The sequence below is a fragment of the Salvelinus namaycush genome, chromosome 2 (assembly GCF_016432855.1).
Source record: "Salvelinus namaycush isolate Seneca chromosome 2, SaNama_1.0, whole genome shotgun sequence".
NCBI lineage: Eukaryota > Metazoa > Chordata > Actinopteri > Salmoniformes > Salmonidae > Salvelinus > Salvelinus namaycush.
This window is the reverse complement of record NC_052308.1, coordinates 61,255,427-61,264,039: the sequence shown is the minus strand read 5'-3', so window position 1 is coordinate 61,264,039 and position 8,613 is coordinate 61,255,427.

Genomic DNA, 8,613 nt, shown 5'->3' with positions numbered 1-8,613 from the left:
TACGATTTATCAATTATGTAGTACAATAGAGACATTATGCACAAAATAGCCTACACAATCGCAAAGTACGTGAAATATATTCACATTCGCACAGCACCTCCTGAGTTGGAAAATCTTGTGCAATACACCGACGCATGTCTTGTATTCAAGATCCTAAATGGCCTGGCTCCCCCTCTACTCAGTACTTTTGTTAAACAGAAAACACAAACATATGGCAGCAGATCCACAAGTCCTGCCATGAGAGGTGACTGTATAGTTCCCTTAAGGAAAAGCACCTTTAGTCAATCTGCTTTCTCTGTGAGAGCTGCCCATGTTTGGAAATCACTGCCATCAGACACACACAACTGCACCACCTATCACACTTTCACAAAACTCATGAATACATCGCTAAAGGACAATCAGATTTGTGAATATAATCCCTGGTTGTGTATTGCCGCATTCAATGTTGTCTGTAGTTTGTGAGGTGTGGAAACACTTCGTTGCTTTTATGGATTTTGTCGTGTTGCTTTTTGTGCTATGTTGCTTTGTCTGCATACTACATCTTGCTTGTCCTATGTTGCTCTAAGTGTGCTCACTGCCGATTGATTGTCTGTATTGTTATTGTAATTGTTTTTAATAACCTGCCCATGGACTGCGGTTAAAAATGAGCCTGCTGGCTAAAACCGGCACTTTTACTGAAACCTTGATTAATGTGCACTGTCCCTGTAAAAATACATTTCTCAAATCACACACAGCCTAGTTTCAACGGAATATAATCTGCAGGCAGCAAGAGTGTGCAGCTCTCAACTGGTTTTAACATCGGTAGCCGGTAGGGTAAGAAAGAAGTTTCAATGTATGATCTCTACCAGTAAATGCTAACTAAGGAACAATGGGTATGCAAACAAGGTATTGTAAAAGTTTAGACCGAAGTGTTGGTTAGTAGGCTATTTGTGATGCGCAATTGTCATCATCCATTGCTTGCATCAGGGGCGTAGACATGGATAGGCCTGGGTGGACAGAGGCCCACCCACTGGGAAGCCAGGCCCTGACAGGCCCATCAAATCACATTGATGTGGTTTAAGCATTGTTGTAGATTTAGACCATCACATTTTTTTTTCTATAAAGAGAATGTGTGATTTTGAGAGTGAAAATCTTTAAAATGTATTGGGGAAAAAACCCACAGGAAAACATAGTATTTTTCACACATGGTGCCTGGGAACATTTTGGCAAAATTTGAGTATACCCACTTCTCTAGGCACCACTACACCACAGGGCCGATGGAAAGACAGCAGTCACACACAGCATGATGTTAAAGGACAAGCAGTCCATAAACTCGGACATAATAAGCCAGTAGGTTCCAATCATAAGTTTACAAAAACACAACCATTAAGCATTTCACAATCGAAATGTACAACTATTACTTCCCATTGCAAAAAACATTTCACGTTTAGCACACAGTAACCTGACCTAAAGTTTAAAGTGGAACGTATAGCATTTTAACTACTTTGCAGAAACAAACAGACAATCATAATATCAGTCAAAAATATCAAATTTCCAGTTTAAGCTACAAAACCAACTTTATAAGAGGTTTTAAAGATAGGTTCTATTTGACTCAACATTCCATGACTTACACTAAGGCAATGTTGGCTGAATAGATGGATGCAGTTCAATGCATGATTAATATAATTCACCAATACATTTCTTGGTAGTCCAAAAAAATATTGCTATCGGGTTGTAAATCACAGCTGGCCTGGTACATTGTTTGCTGCCGGTACATTGTTTGCTGCCTCCATTCGGGATGCACTGTTTCAGTTTCAATGACTCAATACTCTGGACAAAAATGAATGAATGTAACTAAGGCTGGAAAGGTCAATACAATCAAACTAGCAAAGGCAATGATCACAAGTCAGTCAACGTGGCTAATAGGCTAGAGTATCTATTTATGTAGCAAGCTAAAAACACAGAGCCTAACATTAGACTAGAGTTGCTAGCTAGCTGCTAGGAGGATGTCATGCCATTGGAGGAGTGGGGGAGTGTGACTTTTTCCCCTCATATCATTTTTCGGTGGCTATACACAGCGAGAGATGCAGGTGTCATTTGGTTAGCTAGCAATAACTCTTATACTGTGATACAATTAGCATATATCTTGCATTCGTAAATTCACTCTGACTATATACTCCACATAGCACTGAACAACTGATGAATTTACAAACGCGCATCACCTGCTGAAAATGACAGTGTCAGTTAACATAGGCAAAAAAACGCTCTACTGTAGATAACTTGAAAACAGCCCAACCAGCTCTGCTACGGTGAGTAAAATGGTCAGAATGAGGTGTTCTCTCATTTGTTTCTGGAAGTAGCTAGCTATTAAGCTAGCCAACTCTAGACAGTTAGCTTGGGTGCTTTGTTGTGGCAAGCTCCAGAATTCTCCATCGTTTATCAGTGCAATTTTGACGGCCAAATAGATTAAAAAAAAGTTTCAGAGGGTTTATCTAGTGTTCCTTCGTTAGATTTTAGCTCATCTTGTTCTGGCTTGCAATAGATGTTGACCTTGTTGTTGATGTGCATAACTGAGGGAGACAAGAGCCTACCTTGTCATGGTTATTTGATCAATAGGACTGTAAAGTTCCCAAATGTAAGAGGACTCTCGTGGTGTTTACATTTTTGCAGAAATCCATTCATGTGTAATTTGTGGCTTTTGGCGAATGCGTTCTAATGATCTAAATTTGTGCTGTTGCAACTGCCTGGTAAAACACACAGTCCAGTTCAAAGTGAATGATGGCAGGCCCGTGTGGCAAATGGCTTGTTTGTATAAAGCTCTACTGTAGCGCTGATTGGCTATAGCGCACCGTCTGTGTAGACTCCAGTCCTGGACAAGATAGATGTTTTTTTCCCGGTTTTATTTACTGCCGTGGTCTATTAATTGTCCAAATGTACGCCCGCTTTCCCACTCTATATTGCTATAGAATTTTCACATATGCCTTAATATACGTAATTCCCAAACATTCTAATAATGTATGACAACGTGAAAATTAGTACATTTAAGTGGTTGCTTGTCAGATTTTTTTTTTTAAACTGTCCTATTCTTCCTGGGGATGTATACAGCACATTCAGAAAGTATTCAGAACCCTTGACTTTGTCCACATTTTGTTACGTTACAGCCTTGTTCTAAAATGGATTAAATAAAAAAATGTCCTCATCACTCTACACACATTAACCCATAACGACAAAGCGGAAAAAGGTTTTTAGAAATGTTGGAACATTTATTCAAAATATAAAACAGAAATACATTATTTACATAAGTATTCAGACCCTTTGGTATTAGACTCGAAATTGAGCTCAGGTGCATCCTGTTTCAATTGATCATCCTTGAGATGTTTCTACAACTTGATTGGAGTCCAACTGTGGTAAATTCAATTGATTGGACATACCTGTCTATATAAGGTCCCCCAGTTGACAGCGCATATCAGAGCAAAAACCATGCCTTGAGGTTGAAGGAATTGTCCATAGAGGTACAAAACAGGATTGTGTTGAGACACAGATCTGGGTAAGGGTACCAAATAAATTCTGCAGCATTGAAGGTCTCCAAGAACACAGTGGCCTCCATCATTCTTTAATGGAAGAAGTTTGGAACCCACAAGACTCTCTCTAGAGCTGGCCGCCCGGCCAACCTGAGCAATCGGGGGAGAAGGGTCTTAGTCAGGGAGGTGAACAAGAACCCGATGGTCACTCTGACAGAGCCCCAGAGTTCCTCTGTGGAGATGGGAGAACCTTCCAGAAGGACAACCATCTCAGCAGCATTCCACCAATCAGGTCTTTATGGTCGAGTGGCCAGACGGAAGCCCCTCCTCAGTAAAAGGCACATGAAAGCCTGCTTGGAGTTTGCTTCCCTATGGTGAAGCATGGTGGTGGCAGCATCATGCTGTGGAGATGTTTTTCAGCAGCAGGGACTGGGAGACTAGTCAGGATCGAGAAAAAGATGAACAGAGCAAAGAGTACAGAGAGATCCTTGATAAAAACCTGCTCCAGAGCGGCTCAGGACCTCAAACTGGGGCGAGGGTTCACCTTCCAACAGGACAACAACCCTACGCCAGGACAACACAGGAGTGACTTAGGGACAAGTCTACGAATTTCCTTGAGTGGCCCAGCCAGAGCCCGGATTTGAACCCGATCGAACATCTCTGGAGAGACCTGAAAATACCTGTGCAGCGATGCTCCCTATCCAACCTGACAGAGCTTGAGAGGATCTGCAGAGAAGACCGGGAGAAACTCCCCCAAACACAGGTGTACCAAGCTTGTAGCGTCATACCCAAGAAGACTCGCTGCTGTAATCGCTGCTTCAACAATGTACTGAGTAAATGGTCTGAATACTTACAGTACCAGTCAAAAGTATGGACACACCTACTCATTCAAGGGTTTTTCTTTATTTTTACTATTTTCTACATTGTAGAATAATAGTGAAGACATAAAAAATATGAAATAACACATTCAATCATGTAGTAACCAAAAAAGTGTTAAACAAATCAAAATATATTTTATATTTGAGATTCTTCAAAGTTGCCACCCTTTGCCTTGATAGCGTTGCACACTCTTGGCATTCTCTCAACCAGCTTCATGAGGTAGTCACCTGGAATGCATTTCAATTGACAGGTGTGCCTTGTTAAAAGTTAATTTGTGGAATTTCTTTTCTTCTTAATGCATTTGAGCCAATCAGTCTTGTTGTGACAAGGTAGGGGTGGTATTGAGAAGACAGTCCTATTTGGTAAAAGACCAAGTCCATATTATGGCAAGAACAGCTCAAATAAGCAAAGAGAGAGTCCATCATTACTTTAAGACATGAAGGTCAGTCAATCCGGAAAATTTCAACAACTTTGAAAGTTTCTTCAAGTGCAGTCGCAAAAACCATCTAGCGTTATGATGAAACTGGCTCTCATGAGGACCGCCACAGGAAAGGAAGACCCAGAGTTACCTCCGCTGCAGAGGATAAGTTCATTAGAGTTACCAGCCTCAGAAATTGCTGCCCAAATAAATGCTTCACAGAGTTCAAGTAACAGACACATCTCAACATCAACTGTTCAGAGGAGTCTGAGTGAATCAAACCAAAGCAAATGTTATGTCACATGTGCCGAATACAACATGTGTAGGCCTTACAGTGAAATGTTCACTTACAAGCCCTTAACCAACAATGCAGTTTTAGGAAAAAAATACTATTTGAAATATAACAAGTAATTAAGGAGCAACAATAAAATGACAGTAGCGAGGCTATATATAGGGAGTTCCGGTACAGCGTCGATTTGCAGGGTCACCGGTTAGTCGAGGTAATTGAGGAAATATGTACATGTACATTTGAAGTCGGAAGTTTACATACACCTTAGACAAATACATTTAAACTCTGTTTTTTTTTTTTTTTTTTTTACAATTCATGACATTTAATCCTAGTGAAAATTCCCTGTCTTAGGTCAGTTAGGATCACCACTTTATTTTAAGAATGTGAAATGTCAGAATAATAGTAGAGAGAATGATTTATTTCAGCTTTTATTTCTTTCATCACATTCCCAGTGGGTCAGAAGTTTACATACACTCAATTCATATTTGGTAGCATTGCCTTGAAATTGTTTAAATACGTTGAGTGAATTTTGGCACATTCCTCCTGACAGAGCTGGTGTAACTGAGTCAGGTTTGTAGGCCTCCTTGCTCGCTCACGCTTTTTCAGTTCTGCCCACAAATTTTCTATAGGATTGAGGTCAGGGCTTTGTGATGGCCACTCCAATACCTTGACTTTGTTGTCCTTAAGCCATTTTGCCACAACTTTGGAAGTATGCTTGGGGTCATTGTCCATTTGGAAGACCTATTTGCGACCAAGCTTTAACTTCCTGACTGATGTCTTGAGATGTTGCTTCAATATATCCACAATTTTCCTTCTCATGATGCCATCTATTTTGTGAAGTGCACCAGTCCCTCCTGCAGAAAAGCACCCCCACAACATGATGCTGCCACCCCAGTGCTTCACGTTTGGGATGGTGTTCTTCGGCTTGCAAGCGTCCCCCTTTTCCTCCAAACATAATGATGGTCATTATGGCCAAACAGTTCTATTTTTGTTTCATCAGACCAGAGGACATTTCTCCAAAAAGTATGATCTTCGTCCCCATGTTCAGTTGCAAACCGTAGTCTGGCTTTTTCATGGTGGTTTTGGAGCAGTGGTTTCTTCCTTGCTGAGCGGCCTTTCAGGTTATGTAGATTATAGGACTTGTTTTACTGTGGATATAGATACTTTTGTACCTGTTTCCTCCAGCATCTTCACAAGGTCCTTTGCTGTTGTTCTGGGATTGATTTGCACTTTTCGCACCAAAGTATGTTCATCCCTAGGAGACAGAATGCGTCTCCCTCCTGAGCGGTATGACGGCTGCGTGGTCCCATGGTGTTTATACTTGCGTACTATTGTTTGTACAGATGAACGTGGTACCTTCAAGCGTCTGGAAATTGCTCCCAAGGATGAAACAGGCTTGTGGAGGTCTCCATTTTTTTCTGAGGTCTTGGCTGATTTCTTTTGATTTTCCCATGATGTCAAGCAAAGAGCCACTGAGTTTGAAGGTAGGCCTTGAAATACATCCACAGGTACACCTCCAATTGACTCAAAAGATGTCAAGTAGCCTATCAGAAGCTTCTAAATTCATGACATCATTTTCTGGAATTTTCCAAGCTGTTTATTAAAGGCACAGTCAACTTAGTGTATGTAAACTTCTGACCCACTGGAATTGTGATACAGTGAACTATACGTGAAATAAGCTGTCTGTCACGATCGTCTTTCAGTGAAAGAGAGGACCAAGGCGCAGCGTGATATAGATACATCTTCTATTTATTTGAGAAGATGAAACGAACATGAAACACTAATACAAACTAAACAAAAGTGAAGCTACAAACGAAAGTGCAGACACAAGCTACTAACGTCAAACATAGACAATTAACCACAACCTGCCTAATGCCTATGGCTGCCTTAAATATGGCTCCCAATCAGAGACAACGATAGACAGCTGTCTCTGATTGAGAACCACTCAGGCAACCATAGACTTACATGAACACCTACACTGAACACAACCCCATGAACTCTACAAAACCCCCTATACAATACAAACACCCTAGACTAGACAAAAACACACAAACATCCCCCATGTCACACCCTGACCTAACTAAAATAATAAAGAAAACAAAGATAACTAAGGCCAGGGCGTGACATCTGTAAACAATTGCTGGAAAAACTACTTGTGTCATGCACAAAGTAGATGTCCTAACTGACTTGCCAAAACTATAGTTTGTTTACAATCATTTGTGGAGTGGTTGAAAAACAAGTTTTAATGACTCCAACCTAAGTGTATGTAAACTTCCGATTTCAACTGTAGGTAGAGGTAAAGTGACTATGCATGGATAATAAACAGAGAATAGCAGCAGCGTAAAAATGGGGGGTGGGGTGGGGACAATGCAAATAATCCGGGTAGCCATTTGATTAGCTGTTCAAGAGTCTTATGGCGTGGAGGTAGAAGCTGTTAAGAAACCTTTTTTGACCAAGACTTGGCGCTCCGGTACTTCTTGTGGTGCGGTAGCAGAGAGAACAGTCTATGACTTGGGTGGCTTGAGTCTTTGACAATTTTTAGGTCCTTCCTCTGACACTGCCTGGTATAGAGGTCCTGGATGGCAGGAAGCTTGGCCCCAGTGATGTACTGGGCCATACACACTACCCTCTGTAGTGCCTTGCGGTCAGACGCTGATTGGTTGCCATACCAGGCAATGATGCAACCAGGAGGATGCTCTCGATGGTGCAGCTGTATACTTTTTTGAGGTACTGAGGACCCATGCCAAATCTTTTCAGTCTCCTGAGAGGGAATAGGCGTTGTCGTGCTCTCTTCACGACTGTCTTGGTGTGTTTGGACCATGTTAGTTTGTTGGTGATGTGGACACCAAGGAATTTGAAGCTCTCAACCTGCTCCTCTACAGCCCCGTCGATGAGAATGGGTGTGTGCTTGTTCCTCCTTTTTCTGTAGTCCACAATCATCTTCTTTGTCTTGATCATGTTGAGGGAGAGGTTGTTATCCTGTCACCACACTGCCAGGTCTTTGACCTCCTCCCTATAGGCTCTCTCATCATTGTCAGTGATCAGGCCTACCACTGTTGTGTCATCAGCAAACTTAATGATGGTGTTGGAGTCGTGCTTGGCCATGCAGTCATGGGTGAACAGGGAGTACAGGAGGGGACTGAGCACGCACCCATGAGGGGCCCGTGTTGAGAATCAGTGTGGCAGATGTGTTGTTACCTACCCTTACCACCTGGGGGCAGACTGTCAGGAAGTCCAGGATCCAGTTGCAGAGGGAGGTGTTTAGTCCCAGGGTCCTTAGCTTAGTGATGAGCTTTGAGGGAACTATAGTGTTGAACGCTGAGTTGTAGTAAATGAATAGCATTCTCATGTAGGTGTTTCTTTTGTCCAGGTGGGAAAGGGCACTTTTTTTTTTATTATTATGTGCAAGGCAAAATAGAATGCCATTTTATTTTTCTCTTGCAGAACAGTTCAAACAACTGCCAGTAGGGCATCCAGCAGCCTGTCCTGGTCCAGGTTCTCCACCCTGGGGTCTGCTCTGAGGAAGA